The sequence below is a fragment of the Thalassophryne amazonica genome, chromosome 4, assembly GCF_902500255.1.
Source record: "Thalassophryne amazonica chromosome 4, fThaAma1.1, whole genome shotgun sequence".
Taxonomy (NCBI): Eukaryota; Metazoa; Chordata; class Actinopteri; order Batrachoidiformes; family Batrachoididae; genus Thalassophryne; species Thalassophryne amazonica.
The window spans coordinates 124,157,061-124,176,483 of record NC_047106.1 but is presented as its reverse complement, the minus strand read 5'-3'; the positions used below and the strand labels follow the sequence as shown (position 1 = coordinate 124,176,483).

Below are 19,423 nucleotides of genomic sequence, written 5' to 3'. Positions count from 1 at the left end.
GACTTTAGTTTCATTGATAATTGGCCTTATTTCTGGGGTTGCCATGGCTTGCTGATTCCGGGCAGCCTTCACCCTATTGGGGAAGGTGCCACCATCTTTTCTGCAAACATAGATAGAGTTCTACAGGGAGGGTAACACTAGTACTCTTCAGACCAGGTAATTAGAGAACTTGCAGGGCCTACGATTAATGTGGACATGGAATCCATCAGTTTAGTGTGGAAAGTAGCACAGAAAATCCACTATAATGATAATGCAGTTTATGTGGCAGGAACTGAAATTCTATTTAAGACTGTGGCCTGTTTCTGCAGATGTACCCATACAGTGCTTAGAGGAATATGTTTTGCAAACTTAGTTCCCTTTACTACATTGGAAAACAGTACAATTGTAGGTGCCCCAAGGCTGTTCCTGCAACATCAAGTATTTGAACACCTGTGAAAATCAATGTTAATATTTGGTCCAGTAGCCTTTGTTTGTAATTACAGAGGTCAAACTGTTCCTGTAGTTTTTCACCAGGTTTGCACACACTGCAGCAGGGATTTTGGTCCACTCCTCCATACAGATCTTCTCCAAATCTTTCAGGTTTGGAGTTTCAGCTCCCTCCAAAGATTTTCTATTGAGTTCAGGTCTGGAGACTGGCCAGGCCACTCCAGTACCTTGAAATGCTTCTTATGGAGCTCCTCCTTAATTGCCCTGGCTGTGTATTTGGGGTCATTGTCATGCTGAAAGACCCAGCCATGACCCATCTTCAATGCTCTTACTGAGGGAAGGAGGTTGTTTGCCAAAATCTCACAATACATGACCCCATGCATCCTCCCTTCAATACGGTGCAGTCGTCCTGTCCCCTTTGCAGAAGAGCACCCCAGAGTATGATGTTTCCACCCCCATGCTTCACGGTTGGGATGGCTTCTCCCATGCCTCCTCTGGATCTTCCAGATGGTCACTGGTGAACTTCAAATGGGCCTGGACATGTGCTGGCTTGAGCAGGGGGACCTTGCTGCCCTGCAGGATTTTAAACCATGGCAGCATCATGTGTTACCAATGTAATCTTTGTGACTGTGGTCCTGGCTCTCTTCAGGTCATTGACCAGGTCCTCCTGGGTAGTTCTGAGCTTTCTCAGAATCATCCTTACCCCAAAAGTGAGATCTTGCATGGAATCCCAGACTGAGAGAGATTGACAGTCATCTTGTGTTTCTTCCACTTTTTAATAAATAATCATAACAGTTGGATCTTGGTTGTCTGTATCTTGGTGCTTAGTGGTGGGTGATTCTGTCTGTCTGGCCACACCCTTGTGCTGGTGCTTTCCCTGCACACCTGTTTTTGATCTTCAGTTCATCACCAGGGGTTATATAAGGCTCACTGGATGCTCTTGTCCCTCGTCAGATTGATACACCTTGTGCCTTCTCTCCAGCTCTGTTCATTATGTTCTCATAGTTCTGCCTGCCTCATTGTGTTTCTGACCTCCTACCTATTTGATTGGCCATGCCTAAGCCTGATGATTTTTGTATTACTGTATTTTTTGGGCTGCCTTCTTGTGTACTGACCTTTGCTATCCACATCAGTAAACCCTTTTATAAACCAAAGCTGTTTGTTCCAGCCTTGCATTTGTGTCCAGCCATTCCTGACCAACCAGCCTGACAAGTTGTGATTATGTTGTGATCACCAGTGTACAATTTGTGTTGGATGAAGGAAACCCAAGTTCCTCATTTTGGCAATACAAGTGCACTCCATTTATTTTGCTGGTTAATTCTACATGTTCATCGTTCAGTAGCATCATCGTAGAAGCTTTAAATTCACAGACGTTACAGACATTTCTACAGTTGGCCATCCTGACAGAGAAAACACCACCGGGGGTCAAGAAAGCTTTTGTCATATGTAATGCCGTAATAAACAGGTGAAGCAGGATAATCTTGTCATATACATAGTGGACGCATTGGTAATAACAGGAAACAGCTTCTTGTATGCAGAACAGAAACAGACAATTGCTCAGCACTCTTGCAGGGCTCCTATCAGCAGACATCGATTTGCACATCCTGCAGGGGCGCTGATAAGAAGTCATCAAAAGAGGCATATAGGTGTTATTTGTATATCTGGAAACAAAGACCTTTGTGTGCGTAGAATACACATTGCACGCCTTGGCGTGTCACAACGTGGTCTCACGGGAAGTCGTGATTCAGCAGGACGAAATATACATTAATCTATTGGTTGATGATATTGTGACGAAAAGCGCCTCATTTTCATCATGGCAGCACAAATTCATCCTAATTCATTCTGTGATGGCTGCACGAAATTAAAAGTGAAGCGGGGGAGTCAGGGTTGTTATGGTTAGGGTTGGGGGAAGGAGTAGGATTAGGATATGGTTAAGGTTAGGGTTGGGGATGGGAGTAGAGTTAGTAATAGTGAGTTAAAAGAAAAACCGTCATGAAAATTTGACTAATTTCATGACGGAAGCACGAAAAAAAAATGTGAAACTGGGCTGCGTGTTAACACCTGTGGGACATGGGAAGCATTCTCTGCTGGGCATGTTACCAGATCAGAGAGCAGACCAAGAACCACTAGGTTAGGGTAAATTTATTCTAAAACGTGATGGATTGCTACAGAGCCCCCCCAGAATTCACCATAACACAAAGAATAAATGTTATGGAGAGACGAGCGAATCATCCATATAAAGTATATTCTGCTGGGCCATTGTAGGGAGGCTGTAGCAGTTCTCCGTGAGCATCATGGCGGAATAATGCATATTCCACTGGACCGTTTGTGTTTGAAGTTCCATTCCAGGCAGGGAAGCGAGCCAGGGGGGCTTTGGAGTGGCAGTGGATCTTGGAGAGCAGACCCTTGTCACATGTCCATGTTGAGCTCCCGCATCAATACGGCGGGGGCAAGGAGCTGTGGCTGTCCTGTGCAGGTGTCGCGAAGCAGGCTATCGTGTCCATGTGGCGAGGATGACAAGATGTGGCTGTCCTGTAGAGATGTCGTGGGGCAACCTGGCACTGGTATGGCTGCTGCAGTCAAAGCAACTTCCACTGTCCACGCTGAGCAAGTGCAGATCCAACCCATGCTGCTGCAGCCACTGGCGCTGGGATTTCCCCACTCCGTCTGCTTGGTTTGTGGTGGTGGTGGGCTTGTGCGGTACTCTGCCGGGCACCTGGTTTGTGACAGTGGTGGTTTGGTGCAGGTCCTCCTCCAGCTGCCTGGTTCATGGGGGCAGTGAGCTGGTGCAGTGTTCCGCCGGACAGCTGGTTTGCGTTAAATGGCGAAGAGACCCACAGCATCACCACCACCATCCGGGCACTGGCTAGTCAGGGTCTGTGGTGGCAGATAGATGCTTTGTGGCCATCTGGTCCTGGTTCTGGCATTTGGTGGAGAGGGAGGCTGATGCAGAGTCGTGGGCCACCAGAAGGTCAAGCAGGCTCATGATTGTGTAAGAATGTCCTTCAAAAACTTTGAAAGACAAACGTCTGGGGTCACCAGTGTGGAAGATGTGATTGTGTCATGATCACCCGTGTAGAATTTGTGTAGGATGAAACAAACAATTTCCTGATTTTAGCAATGCAAGTGCATGCCATTTATTTCGCTCATTAATTCTACATGTAATACATAGAAGCTTTTTATTCACAGAAGTTACAGATATTTATACAGTTCAGCCATCCTGACAGAGAAAGCACCACTGGAGAGCTTTTGTCATATGTACAGCCATAATACATGGGTGAGACAGGAAATGTTTGTCATATGCATAAGAGTACAAGTTAGCAATTACAGGAAAAAGCTTTATGTGTGCAGAACAGAGAACAGACATTTGCTCGGCACCCTCGCAAGGGTCTTGTCAGCAGGCATCTATTTTCACATCCTGCAGGGGTGCTGACGGAAAGTCATCAAAATAGACCAAGAGGCTTTATTTGTATAGCTGGAAACAAAGAGCTTGGCATGTTAACATCTGCTGGACATGGGACACATTGTCTGCTGGGTGTGTTAACAAATCAGAGAGCAGACCGAGGACCACTAGGTTATGGTGAATTTTTCTAAAACATGATGAACATGATCACTACAATATGTTATTGACAGGGCTGTGAAAACTCGCAGAGCCGAGGAATTTTGCAGATTTCATCATGGGGGGGGGGGGGGGGGGGGGTTTGTTAATGTTGTAATTTGTAATTGTGATCGTCACTGTGTTTTTAAAATGCCCTTCGCAAAGTGTTTCCTTTTTATGACATCATGCAAGTTTTATTAGTCCGGACAATTTTCTGTGTTACAGATACAAATCAGGGTACTCGGATCCGCTGAACTTCACAGAGGAAAAAACGCCACTCAAAGCGTAGCTGTTACAACAGTTGTCGTAAAGCACGACTGGTTGATTGCTGTGGTGACGCTGTGTGACTCCTGTAAGATGCCTAAGCTAAACGTAGCATGTGGACATCGCAAACTTTTACAGCTCTCAGCTTTTTAAAAGAAGAATTTTGCAGCATGTCTGTGTCATGGAGCGACATCAGACAGAGGGAAGATGGCGAGAAAGATGGTTTGAAAAAGTTTGACAAGGACAAGAATCTGTGGAATTGTCACTGGCTTCATCAACACACCTGAAAGATAAAAGAAACGGGAAAAGCAAACTGTGCCCTCAGGAAACATGGTAAGAATTTTTCTCTCCCTGGAAAATAAACATTGTGCTGTTTGAACAGGATTTTAGACAAGATTATGTGACTTTTTACTATTAATCTAGACTTTCTTTCATTGGAAATAAATACATTGTGGCTTTGAATGGACTTACATGAATTTACACAAGAATGTAAATTAGTTTTTATTAATGTAGACTTTTCATGGGAAAAAAGACACTGGCTTTGAGTGGATTTACAGGACTTTAAACAGCAATATGTGACTTTTTTACTATAAGGTTTGTTAGTGATATTTTACCATGATTTTCAAAATATTCTCCAAGCTTTTGCTGTGGTTTTTGAAATGCTTTAACAGTCTTTTCAGTCTTCATCAATTTCATGTAGTTTAATTTGTCTGAGTTAATGCATAGTTTGGTTTACAATAAAAATGAAAATCATTCCAGGTCCTACTTCCATGTCATATTCTGTTATTTCAACATTATCATTGACAGTTTAATTGAAAGGTTGAATCTAGGATTATTTAAATATGCACTTCTTTTGAGATTTTTTTCCTTCCAGGAGATGCTGAAAATGTATCATTAGATACAGAATTAATTTGGTTTCTGGGGCCCCATGGGGACCCCCTGTGAATTTTCCTCAGATTTCGCAATTTTCATTTCACAGCCCTGTATTGAATATGCTTTTGCATAAGCAGAATAACTCTTGACAAGAGTATTACACTTACTTGCCATAGAGTGGCAAGTAAGTGTAATACTGTGTAATTCATTAGCTGGCGAGCAGCACATGTGCCACGGACTGGTTCCTGGATGTGCTGAATCTCCCATCAGCAGTATGTCAGCAGATGACTACTCAGGATCAGTTTTTCTGGAGCACATGAGTGCCTTCAGTTTTTTGTTTTTGTTTTTTCTCTCTTCAACAAAATATATAGAGCTCTATATAACAAATTTGCCCATTAATTTGATTTATTTTTTACTTGGGTACCCAAAGCATCGAAAATTTTCAAATGTTTAAACTGAAATTCTGAATCTTATTGGCATGAGGAAATTCCATCTCAACAGATTATTTTTCTGAACACTTATGAACAGGATTTTTTATTTTTGTTTTATGAACTGAGGCAGGACTCAATTTAGGATGGGGATTGAGTTATGTTCTTTGTTAGGAATTGTTCTTTGAATAAATACAAATTCAAATTCCATCTGGCCACTCTACCATACAGGTGCTTCAATCCAATTTACATGATTTCTTCTTTATATTCTATGCACATATGTGTATTTCTCACTTCAGATTTGGACTCAGATAGTACATTGCTATCAAACCCTGGACATACATTTTTGTTTTGGTTGCAGTTGCTATTATATGCCATAATTTTAAAATCTGGCTAAGGAGCGCATGGTTTACATACATCTTGATTGTTTCATTTCAACTCCATTGTGGTGGTGTACAGAAGCAGAATTACAGCAGTTGTGCCATTGGTCAAGTACTTGGACTTGACTATGTTCTGACTTGGCACTGTACAGACAAATTAAATAGAATTAGACTACAACATGTCTAATGAAGACAATAAATCCAACCACTCTGTGCCCAGTGTGTGGCTGTGTGCCAGTATTTTCTGTTGCACAAATATCAATGTTCACTCACACATTTCAAATGGATTTATGTGCACTGTGCACAACATTTTTCCATCCATCCTCCATTAAAATTTGTGCGCTAAATCTTTGAGTTTCCCTTTTTTTGCCATTTCAAGATGCCAACATGTGCTGTGGGGCAGCACAGATTTACAGTAGTACATTAAAAAGAAAAAAAAAGTCACAGTGAGATTTAATGGACCAAGTTCATAATGATGAATGTACAGAAGGGTTGACGGAAACGTTTTCAAGCTGATTTCAGTAACAAGGCACTCGCATGAATTGCATATCTGCTTAAAGCTTGGAATGTTCTCTGTCAGGTGGTGTCATTACTTTTCCATGTCACCTTCCCTTTGCACACTCTTACACCAACATCTGACAAGAAATCTGGTGTCTGCACTAGCAACACACAGCTGCTTGCACCTCTGCGTTATGAGTTTAAAGGACATGTCGCTCCAAAATCATAACAATGTAGATTTAGGCTGTTAGGGACCATCCGATACACCAGGATTACTTTTTACACTTTTGTGACCGGTCTCAAAGTATACGACACTTGCAACAAATGGCTACGGAGACTCCCAAAAGCAAAGTACTGGTTATTTTCGGGTATTGCTAATAAATGATACAATCCACCGATATCAATAGTCAATTTGCTTAACGATTCCCTTATCGGTCCTTCAGAGCAGCCGTTGTTTTTGAGGGTGTTTGTCGTGAAAATGATCATTCCTCTACGTTGATTACAGACCCTGCAGCGGGTCTGTAATCAACTGTTTCTGCAGCGTGACTCCACTTTGAAGCATGAACCAATGAAGCAATGCTCCTTGGTTCTTTGATTTGCTGCTCTTCAGAAGTGGCAAGTCCGCTTCTTAACCCCTCTCAAAGCTATTAAAATACATTAAGTGTGAGTAACTTTTGTGAGGATTAAAGTCACTAACTGGGACTCTTGTTGCAGTCAAGAAATGAGAATCGTCCTCCGTTCCATTGGCACAGCTGCAAATGCTGCGCGGTTCTGTGGCCAGAAAGAGTCTGGTTGGAATTAATAACCTCAACATGAATTGCTGCTTTAAATAAAATGACACCTCTTTCCAAACGCTGTAATAAAGACAATAAACTACAATCGACTAAAACATTTTTTTTTTCCTCCCATAATGAGACGTCCTGCATTCCTTATGAATTACATCTTGATGTGCAGCACAGCCGGCTGCAATAGCTCAGCTCAGATGTATGGAAAGACATTCATGCCAATAATGTCTGAAAGGAAATGCTTTTGACAAAAACTACAGATAGTTTATTTTTATTCATGTTCAGAGATCAAAGATCCACCATGTAGAGTTTATTATGTCCAGACTTTAAGGATCCAGTGACCATTTGCACATTTATTTACTTTAAGACTCAATAAAATGTTGACATAGATAACCTGTAAAACCAACTTTTAGTCCACAGAAAATTGACAAGAGGTATCAATAAGGAATTGAATCGATAAGCAGAATCGATAGATAAAAGCTTATCAAACCCATCCTTACTTGTGAATACTCATTTTTCCAACCATTTCCGACAGTGTTCACGTAGCTTTGAGGAAATGTCCCAGTACACGCTTGAATGGAATGTAACCGCTAAGCAGTGGTGGGCACAGTTCTGCTAATCCGCTAACTGCTAATTAGTGAAGCTAACTTTTTTGTTAGCAGATGAGCTTTTGAGATAACTTCAAAAAACCACCAGCAGACCAATTAGCTTCCACTAAATTCAGTTTTGCTAACTTTTAGTCTGCTAACATTTTTTGCTGGTATAGTCAGGCAGCTATGAGGAGTTGAGCTCAACCCTACTTCAGCAGAAGGAACCTGGCTGTCAGGCTGCTGCTACAACAACAACAACAACAACAAAAAAAACTATTTACATTCACCACAGTGTCCCAGATGTGTGGCAGAAGACCTCAAATGCAAAACAGGTTTAACTTATGGTTTGATTTAAAAACCAAAGTAATTCTGTTTATTGACATTAACATCAACCCTCTCATTTTTATAAAGTGAAAATATCAGAAATATCTTTTTGTTTTAAAGTAATGTGCTAATTCTGAAGGTTTGGGCATTAAAACTCACAGATGCCAAAAGGAATCATGGGAAAATGAGCCTCCTCATCACTGATTGGTTGGTTTATTTATTTGTAAAAAAAAAAAAAAGAAAAAAAAAAGAACACACAAGTTACTGTAACGTGTGTGTGTTTTGTTTTGGTTTTTTTTTACAAATAAATGTGTATTTGTAAATGTGTCATTTTTTTGTTTGTTAAAAAAAGACATTTGCAAAACAAAATTATTTTTCTTAAGTGTGATTCGAATAGCGCCCTGTAAAAGTTGGATGCTATTTACACTCCCATCCAGTAGATGGCAGTGTTCTATGCATTTTGGGTCAAAATCCACATTTCAATTTGTGAAAATGACAGAATTAGCATTAATATCAATAAACTGTCTGGAATTTGGTTTTAAAATCAAACTATACATTAAACCTGCTTTGCTTTTTATGGCTTCTGCCACACATCTGGGGCACTGTATGTTGAATGTAAATGACTCTTCCTTACAGCAGTGGGCAGGGCGCACAAAGACAGAAGCACTAACTCATTGTTTCTGTTGGGTTTCTGATCACCCTTAATTCTACTCAGGAGCGTCAGTGGTGCTTAAACTCAAAAATGACTTGTCAGTACTTGACAGTGTACCGGAGTCAACACTAAAAGTTAGTGGTTAGCTATAGCTTCTGATACTTTTTTACTGGTCTATTGCTTTAGCATTATAGAAGCTAACTTTTCAGTTAGTAGATTAGCGGTTATCGAAGCTAACCTTTTGGTTAGCTGTGCCCACCACTGCGTCTAACGTTAAGAATGTAGCCGCAGATTAATTAATTAATTAAAAGTTTACTTAAGTCTGATGTCATGTTATGACAACTCATTTTTAAGTGATAACTGTTCATTTTGATGCAGTCATGGTAAAAGCAGCATCCACTCGCCACTGTGAGAAGACTTAGTGCGCATGCATGTTCATCATGAACATAATCTCTGCTAGAGGCTCAGCTTTAGGCATGCTTGTATGTGTTGTCATCGATATTACTGTGAAAAATCTAAGAAATACTTCTGTGTGATCAGACAGCTGCAAAAGCAGCTGAGAGGTCTGCGTGCATGTGCATGTTCATGGCGGGAGCTATATTGGAAAATGAAACGGCATGCTGCTCTGTTTCATTACAGACTCCGTACACATTGAGCTACAAAATCTGACAGACTCTCTCAAAGTAAAAAAAAAAAAAAAAGTCTACCAGCTCCACTGAGGAGAACAAAATACAAAAGAAAAAAAAAAACTGAACAGGACACTTACCCACTTGTAGAATGATTTCCAAGATTGAATATGTAAAGTCCATCCTCACGCACAGATCATGAGCGATCATCAGCTGGAGAACAATGGCCAGGTCCACTTTAAGTCCTCATGCATGGATTGCGCACAATCACCAGCCAGAGAAAAATGTGCCATTGCAGCTCCGCTGTTAGCTCCTCACAAAGCTCTCTCATGATTCTGGCACAGACAGGAAGTCCATTATCCTCTGAAAATAACATATTCTTACATTTTTCAAATGTAAGATACATCTGCATGTTTTCCGGCAGCCTGTAAAACAGACATTCCTTGCAGCAGTAAAATAGCGTCATGTGACACAAACAGCAACGTCACCACAAATTATGTTCCAAAATCGAACAGACAGCATTAAGAGTTTCGGGGTGAAGTGTGTTATCTTATCTTTGTACATTCTCTGTTAATCCAAGACATCATTTTCAAATGAAAGTTCAAAAGCTTTATTATCTGACGTAGCAGCGTCAGTTTCACTCTGTGTCGGAAATCGGTATGCTTCTGCTTTTCTTAAAATGCACGTCACATGCTGAGAAATGCACCTGCTAACTCGCTGAGCGAGAGGGATAATTAATGAAATAAATCAGCAACCACTATTTATTACCACATGTGCATGGATATGTTTACAATCATGAATACTTGATGTTGTGTCGCTAACCTGGATGTTACATCATGTGCGATATGTCCTTTACCAGTTTCTCTTCAGGTGTTCTTTCATTTTAGAAAAAAGTCAGTGAGTGAGAGGCCTGAACTGTACAGCAGATTTGGTCAAATCTGAGCTGCTGCAATACATCCTGTGTTTGTCGACATGCTGAAGAATTGTATCTTTTCCTGGATGAACCCACTTCAAGCGTGCATACAGCTTTTGCAAGGTTTACACATATTGGTCAGAGTTGACAGTGTCGCTGTGTTTAAAACAATTCTGGGAGGACTACTTCATCGCAGTATGGAAGCCCGTTTGCGCCACTTGAAAAAAACGTTTTTTTGATTAATTGCGAGATAGTATCTCACAATTCTGACATTATCTCACAATTCTGAGTTACTATCTCGCAATTCTGACTTATTATCTCACAATTCTGACTTATTATCTCACAATTCTGACTTATTATCTCACAATTCTGACTTATCTCACAATTCTGAGTTACTATTACATGGAATGCTAACCACTGTTTTGTGTACATTTTTATAATAATAATAATTCTGATGATGATTAGGATACTCTGAATAAATTAATATATTATATACAGACATAATACACTCAACAAAAATATAAATGCAACACTTTTGGTTTTGCTCCCATTTTGTATGAGATGAACTCAAAGATCTAAACCTTTTTCCACATACACAATATCACCATTTCCCTCAAATATTGTTCACAAACCAGTCTAAATCTGTGATAGTGAGCACTTCTCCTTTGCTGAGATAATCCATCCCACCTCACAGGTGTGCCATATCAAGATGCTGATTAGACACCATGATTAGTGCACAGGTGTGCCTTAGACTGTCCACAATAAAAGGCCACTCTGAAAGGTGCAGTTTTATCACACAGCACAATGCCACAGATGCCGCAAGATTTGAGGGAGCGTGCAATTGGCATGCTGACAGCAGGAATGTCAACCAGAGCTGTTGCTCGCGTATTGAATGTTCATTTCTCTACCATAAGCCGTCTCCAAAGGCATTTCAGAGAATATGGCAGTGCATCCAACCAGCCTCACAACCGCAGACCACGTGTAACCACACCAGCCCAGGACCTCCACATCCAGCATGTTCACCTCCAAGATCGTCTGAGACCAGCCACTCGGACAGCTGCTGAAACAATCGGTTTTCATAACCAAAGAATTTCTGCACAAACTGTCAGAAACCGTCTCAGGGAAGCTCATCTGCATGCTCGTCGTCCTCATCGGGGTCTCGACCTGACTCCAGTTCGTCGTCGTAACCGACTTGAGTGGGCAAATGCTCACATTCACTGGCGTTTGGCACGTTGGAGAGGTGTTCTCTTCACGGATGAATCCCGGTTCACACTGTCCAGGGCAGATGGCAGACAGCGTGTGGCATCGTGTGGGTGAGCGGTTTTCTGATGTCAATGTTGTGGATCGAGTGGCCCATGGTGGCGGAGGGGTTATGGTATGGGCAGGCATCTGCTATGGACGAAGAACACAGGTGCATTTTATTGATGGCATTTTGAACACACAGAGATACCGTGACGAGATCCTGAGGCCCATTGTTGTGCCATACATCCAAGAACATCACCTCATGTTGCAGCAGGATAATGCACGGCCCCATGTTGCAAGGATCTGTACACAATTCTTGGAAGCTGAAAATGTCCCAGTTCTTGCATGGCCGGCATACTCACCAGACATGTCACCCATTGAGCATGTTTGGGATGCTCTGGACCGGCGTATACGACAACGTGTACCAGTTCCTGCCAATATCCAGCAACTTTGCACAGCCATTGAAGAGGAGTGGACCAACATTCCACAGGCCACAATTGACAACCTGAACAACTCTATGCGAAGATGTGTTGCACTGCATGAGGCAAATGGTGGTCACACCAGATACTGACTGGTATCCCCCCCAATAAAACAAAACTGCACCTTTCAGAGTGGCCTTTTACTGTGGGCAATCTAAGGCACACCTGTGCACTAATCATGGTGTCTAATCAGCATCTTGGTATGGCACACCTGTGAGGTGGGATGGATTATCTCAGCAAAGGAGAATTGCTCACTATCACAGATTTAGACTGGTTTGTGAACAATATTTGAGGGAAATGGTGATATTGTGTATGTGGAAAAAGTTTTAGATCTTTGAGTTCATCTCATACAAAATGGGAGCAAAACCACAAGTGTTGCGTTTATATTTTTGTTGAGTGTACATATACAGACAATAGGAATGGATGCTAATTTCAACAGGGTCCTCAAACGTCCCACAGTGATTCAAGCTGCATATTAATTTATAACGTCAATGAATAAAATTAAAATCATTTAAACAAATAAACACTAAAACAAACCATCGTGTGATGAAACGTCATAAAATAAACATGATAATATCAGACGGTTTGTTCCTACTGAACAAAACCAGACAATTAGTGCTCCTAAATATGAACATATTCTGTTCACTCCCACATATCTGGATAGAATAAGGATCATATTGATTTGTGTACGTTTTTGTTGCGCAAACTGTGTATCTGTGCTGTTAAATGTGAGTTTAACGGCGACAAGGTTCAAATGTGCGTTCCCGTGAAGGGGGTGCTTTGCACGGCAGGGGTGCTGAATCCGGCACAACATGTCTCAAGCGATGCCTTGCTCGTAAACTACGCCACCACCATCCATGAGTCTTAACAACAGACGGACAGTTTCTCTGTCCGTGGTTATGCCAGCCAACCAGCACTTCTGGTGCATCTATCTGTAGCCGTGTTGTTGACTCGACATCTGTAGCTACTGATGGATGAACTCCGCCACCTCGACAACATCCGTTTTATTTCGCGTGCGCCAGAGATGGTTCCTTGCCAAAGTTCTTTGTAAAGTTCGGAGGCTTATTTTAATGTCATCCTCCTCATGTAATAGCGTCCAAATCTCACTGTTTGTGAAACCACACCGAAAATAGCTTTCAATGATCGAATGGAATGACCATGTAGGGGGCAATGCATTTCGCAACAAAGTATCTCAGAATTGCAAGATAGTAACTCAGAATTGCGAGATAATAAGTCAGAATTGCAAGATAGTAACTCAGAATTGCGAGATAGTAACTCAGAATTGCGAGATAATAACTCAGAATTGCGAGATAGTAAGTCAGAATTGCGAGATAGTAACTCAGAATTCATTATGACTGAAATCACTCCACATTTCGTACCTCACTTGCTAAATTTATTCATCATTTTAATTGTTTTTTAATTGAATTTTGTGCATTTAATACTTTTGTTAAAATGATTCATTAAGGGGAAAATGCACTCTGTTTGCTATAAATTCCATGAATGAATGACATGTGAATTTCATTTTAGCAAATCCATGGCTGTCCACAAAAAATGATGATAAATGATTCACAGGTGTCCAGTAATGCCACACTGAGGCATACATGATGAGGGATTCTAGATGCAGCAATGGGATCTCAGAAAACAAAAAGTGCTTTATCCCTCTCAAAGCCACTGAAAGTAGCAGAACTGATCCATACATTCATTTGAGACAGCCGTAAGCGCTGCAGCTGAAGGTCATGGGATGTCAGTTGCAAATGGCCTAATTTTTCCCCCCACAGAATACATACACAGAGACAGAACGAGGGCTTAAGCCACACAATTAATTCTGTAATAAATGTGTACAGGTCTCACACTTGTCTCATATTTCGACAGTGTTAGTCAAGGCCATACCTGAAGAGGACATGTCGTCTGGAAAAATCAAAAGCTTAGATCAAAGCTCTCCAGATGTAGAGACCCTGTCTTGGTCAAGGGCAGAAAACGGAGCAGACCCTCATGTGCATATGTTTTCATGGTGGGAGGAAAGTGAAGTGCCTGTAGGAAACCCACACAGGCATGGAGAGAACATGCAAACTCCACACAGAAATCAAACCCCAGACCTTCTTGCTGTAAGCAAGAGTATGAACCACCACAATGCTTGACATTTCATACAGTGTTCTTAAGTTTGAAAGTCTCACCTTTACTCCTCCAAACATTTAATTTAATTAGCTTATAATTCGCCAAATCACAGCAAAAGCCATCTCAAGGCGCCTTACATAAAACAAGTCAACATAAAATTGAATAAATAATTAAAAATGAATAAAAAAATTCAAATACATAAATAAAAACAGAAGTAAAAGAATAAAACAAATAAAAATAAAAACTGTCCATAAGAAAGAATAAAAATAGGTTTTGAGTCTTGACTTAAAAATGTCCACAGACTCAGACTGCCTCACGGTCACAGGAAGACTGTTCCACAGGGTGGGTGCACGATACGAAAAGGCTCTTTGATCTGCTGACTTCTTCTTCACCACATTGTCAAAAGACAATGTGGGATCAAAAATTACCCCAAGGTTCCTCATTTTGTCCGTATGATGTATGACATAGGAACCCAGGCTGAGCGCCAGCTGGTCAAACTGATGCCGATGTCTCGCTGAACCAAGAACCATCATTTCAGTCTTATCAAAGTTTAAAAGTAGGCAGTTACTAGACATCCAACTTCTCACTGATAGAAGACAGTCCTCCAGGGATTTTATGGGAGTGAGATTTCCCGCAGTTATCGGCATGTACAACTGAGTATCATCAGCATAACAATGAAAGGCAATCCCAAAACTCCGTAGTATATGCCCAAGGGGTGCCACATATAGGGAGAAAAGTAAGGGGCCTAAAACAGATCCCTGTGGAACCCCAAATCTCATGTCAGCAAGGTCAGAGGTAGTGCCATTATGCAAGACACATTGAGAACGACTGGACAGATATGACGTCAACCAGGCAAGGGCACTTCCAGTAATCCCAAAAAAAGTCTCCAACCTATTGAGCAAAATATGATGATCCACGGTATCAAACGCAGCACTGAGATCTAACAACACCAAAACCATAGTGGTGTCTGAGTCCATTGCTCGCAGACGATCATTCACAAGTTTTAGAGTGCTGCTCCTAAAAGCAGACTGCAGCTGCTCAAAAAGATCATTCTCAGTAAGGTGGTCTATGAGCTGCCATGAAACCACCTTTTCTAAAATTTTGGAACAGAATGATAGATTTGATATCGGCCTGTAATTTTTCAATACACTAGGGTCAAGATTAGATTTCTTAAGTAATGGTTTAATCACTGCTGATTTAAAACATTTCGGAACAGATCCAGAGGTTAATGACAGATTAATAATTTCCAGCACAGTTGGCCCAAGAGTGGGCCATAGGTCCTTAAACAATTTTGTTGGTGTAGGATCAAATAAACAGGTTGTGTGGTTTGTAGATGCCACAAGTTTCGTCAGCACGCCCAATGAAATACTATTGAATTCTGTCAATCTAGGTAACACCTCAATGGTAGCGCCCACCTCCATAGCAGGTTTTAATGGCTGGGCTGAGGTGTGCTGAGATATGCTCAGCCTAATATGTTCTATTTTCTTCTCAAAATAATCCAAGAAATCCTGTACTGAAAAGGGAGAACGACTAACAGGTGGCTGCCCGTGAATAAGAAATGCGACCGTGTCAAACAAAAACTTTGAGTTATGTTTGTTTTTACTGATCAAATCAGAGTAATAGGTTCACTTCGTGGCCAGTAGTGCATGCTTATAATCTAAAATAGCATCCCGCCACACAAGGTGGAACACCTCTAATTTGGAATAACGCCATTTCCGTTCCAAACCTCTAGCCTTCTGCCTGAGGTCATGCAAATAATCATTGAACCAAGGTGACTGTGCCTTAGGAGGGCGTGACCTTAAAAGAGGAGGCGCAATCTTATCAAGTGTAGTTTTAAGTGTTAAATTTAGACTATCCGCGAGGCTGTCCACTGATTTAGCATTCTGCAGATTCAAGGCTAAAATATCAGGTAGTCTGGCCTCAAGTTCAGTCATTGTTGAGGGTTGTTATTGTGGCCAAACAGCTCAATCTTGCCAATCCTGTCTAAGCATAACTCCTTTCTCCAGAAGGCATTTGGCTTGTTCATGTGGGCAGCTGCAAATATCAGTCTAGGTTGAAGATGTTGATTTTGGATAAAGGGTTTCTTTCTTGGTTAGCAACTTTTCAGTCCATGGCGATGTAAAACCTGGTTCACTGCAGACACAAGAGGGTTCTGTGGTGGTGTGGATGCGTCATATGTGAATGGAGACTTGACTTAACTGTGGACAGTGACATTGGTGTTCCGGCAATTCCCAGTTCATGCCAGGCCTGAGCCTTGGTGGTTCCTGGATTGTTCCTGAACATCCTAACCGATATCCTGTCACCTGAGGATGACAGTTTGGATCTTCTTCCAGACCTTGGCAAAGTGGTGACACATCTGAATAAGATGTACGTACATACGGTTCATCTGGAAAATTCACAGCGTTTCACTTTTTCCACATTTTGTTATGTTATAGCCTTATTCTAAAATGGATCAAATTCATTGTTTTCCTCACAATACTACACACAATACCCCATAACGACTATGTATAAAAGTTTTTAGATCTTTGCAAATTCATTAAAAACTAGAAGCACTCAGAGAGTGCAAACTCCGCCAGGGCCATGGGGTCACTGACGCCATAACATCTACACGCCGTGGAATCATTGAACCTAAAAAAGTCTAACAGTGATGTTTGCTCAGTAGTAAAAAAGTTTCATCTGCTGTGACTGGATAGCATGTATCCTTAGCACTTGGCATCACAGTTTATTGCAACTTGCACCTTTCCCAGAAGCTACTGTCATCTGAGCACTGATATTGATATTGCATGTGCTTATAGACAAAAACAAATAAGAGACAAAATTCAATTTATTATTCAACTAAACTGCAAATATATAATTTTTTTTAACATTTATGAAACACTTCTCTAAACAATGCCATAGGGTCACTGACCCTAAAGAGATTCCCTCCTTGGCACAGTGATCTATTTCTTTTTGTCTCTTTCTCAAAAATTGTATATAATAATCATTAGATTATTAATATATAAACAAAATAAATTTAAGGAATATTACAATTTGAAAACAAATGCAACCGAACGTGATGACAGCTGCAACTGCTTAATGCTAACTTTTAACATTGAAAATGCCACAGACATGCTAACGTGGTAGCATAGGGATCCGGATCGTGATCCGGATCACCACTAAAATTTAATCACTTGTTCCTCTTGTCATTTCCAACCACTCTACAAAATTTCAACAAAAATAAATTTAAGAAATATTACAATTTGAAAACAAATGCACCCGAACATGATGACAGCTGCAACTGCTTAATACTAACTTTTAACATTGAAAATGCCATAGACATGCTAATGCATTAGCATCGTGATCCGGATCGTGATCCGGATCACCACTAAAATTTAACCACTTGTTCCTCTTGTCATTTCCAACCACTCCACAAAATTTCATCAAAATCTGTTAAAAACTTTGAGTTATCCTGCTGACAGACAGACAAACGCGACCGAAAACATAACCTCCTTGGCGGAGGTAAAAACAAAAACTAAGAAATCACATGTACATAAGTATTCACAGCCTTTGCCATGAAACTCAAAATTGAGCTCAGGTCTATCCTGTTTCCACTGATCATCCTTGAGATGTTTCCACAGTTTAAGTGGAGTCCACCTGGGGTAAATTCAGTTGATTGTATATGATTTGGAAAGGCACACACCTGTCTACATATAAGGGCTCACAGTTGACAGTGCATGTCAGAGTACAAACCAAGCATGAAGTCAAAGGAATTGACTGTAGACCTCAAAGGCAGGATTGTCTCAAGGCACAAATCTAGGGAATGGTACAGAAACATTTCTGCTGCTTTAAAGGTTCCAATGAGCACAGTGGCCTCCATCATCTGTAAATGGAAGAAGTTCAGCACCACCAGGACTCTTCGTAGAGCTGGCCACCCATCTAAACTGAGTGATCGGGGGAGAACGGCCATAGTCAGGGAGATGACCAAGAATCTGATGGTCACTCTGTCAGAGCTCCAGCATTCTTCTGTGGAGAGAGGAGCAATCCACCAATCAGGACTGTATGGTAAAGTAGCCAGATGGAAGCCACTGCTTGGTAAAAGGCACACAGCAGCCTGCCTGGAGGTTGCATAAAGGCACCTGAAGGACTCACAGACCATGAGAAACAAAATTCTCTGGTCTGTTGAGACAAAGATTGAAATTATATTTGGAGGGAAACCAGGCACCATGTTCTAGGAACTGGGAGACTAGTCATGATTGAGGGAAAGATGAATGCGCAATTTACAGAAACATTGTGGATGAAAACCTGATCTAGAGCGCTCTTGACCTCAAACTTGGGTGATGGTTCATCTTTGAGCAGGATAATGACTAAGCACACAGCCAAGATATCAAAGAAGAGGCTTCAGCACAACTTTGTGAATATCTTTGAGTTTCCCAGCCAGAGCACAGACCTGAATCTGATTGAACAGCTCTGCCCATTTTGGCATCCCTTCACTGGCATCCTGTAGTATCAAGAAAAATAAAGTACATGTATGTCACAGGTGGATAATTATACTCAACAAAAATATAAACGCAACACTTTTGGTTTTGCTCCCATTTTGTATGAGATGAACTCAAAGATCTAAAACTTTTTCCACATACACAATATCACCATTTCCCTCAAATATTGTTCACAAACCAGTCTAAATCTGTGATAGTGAGCACTTCTCCTTTGCTGAGATAATCCATCCCACCTCACAGGTGTGCCATACCAAGATGCTGATTAGACACCATGATTAGTGCACAGGTGTGCCTTAGACTGTCCACAATAAAAGGCCACTCTGAAAGGTGCAGTTTTGTTTTATTGGGGGGGGATACCAGTCAGTATCTGGTGTGACCACCATTTGCCTCATGCAGTGCAACACATCTCCTTCGCATAGAGTTGATCAGGATGTCAATTGCGGCCTGTGGAATGTTGCTCCACTCCTCTTCAATGGCTGTGCAAAGTTGCGACGGCGAACTGGAGTCAGGTCGAGACCCCGATGAGGACGACGAGCATGCAGATGAGCTTCCCTGAGACGGTTTCTGACAGTTTGTGCAGAAATTCTTTGGTTATGCAAACCGATTGTTTCAGCAGCTGTCCGAGTGGCTGGTCTCAGACGATCTTGGAGGTAAACATGCTGGATGTGGAGGTCCTGGGCTGGTGTGTTTACACGTGATCTGCGGTTGTGAGGCTGGTTGGATGTACTGCCAAATTCTCTGAAACGCCTTTGGAG

At 41.3% G+C, this 19,423-nt stretch overlaps 1 long non-coding RNA gene across 1 annotated transcript; it reads left to right on the top strand.

The window, feature by feature from the left end:
- Positions 1–501: 501 nt before the first annotated feature.
- LOC117509282 lies at positions 502–18,599 on the top strand. The gene is made up of 3 exons (XR_004560357.1): positions 502–513; positions 15,617–15,619; positions 18,405–18,599. It is a non-coding gene; the product is annotated as an uncharacterized LOC117509282 (long non-coding RNA).
- The last annotated feature ends 824 nt before the right edge of the window (positions 18,600–19,423 follow it).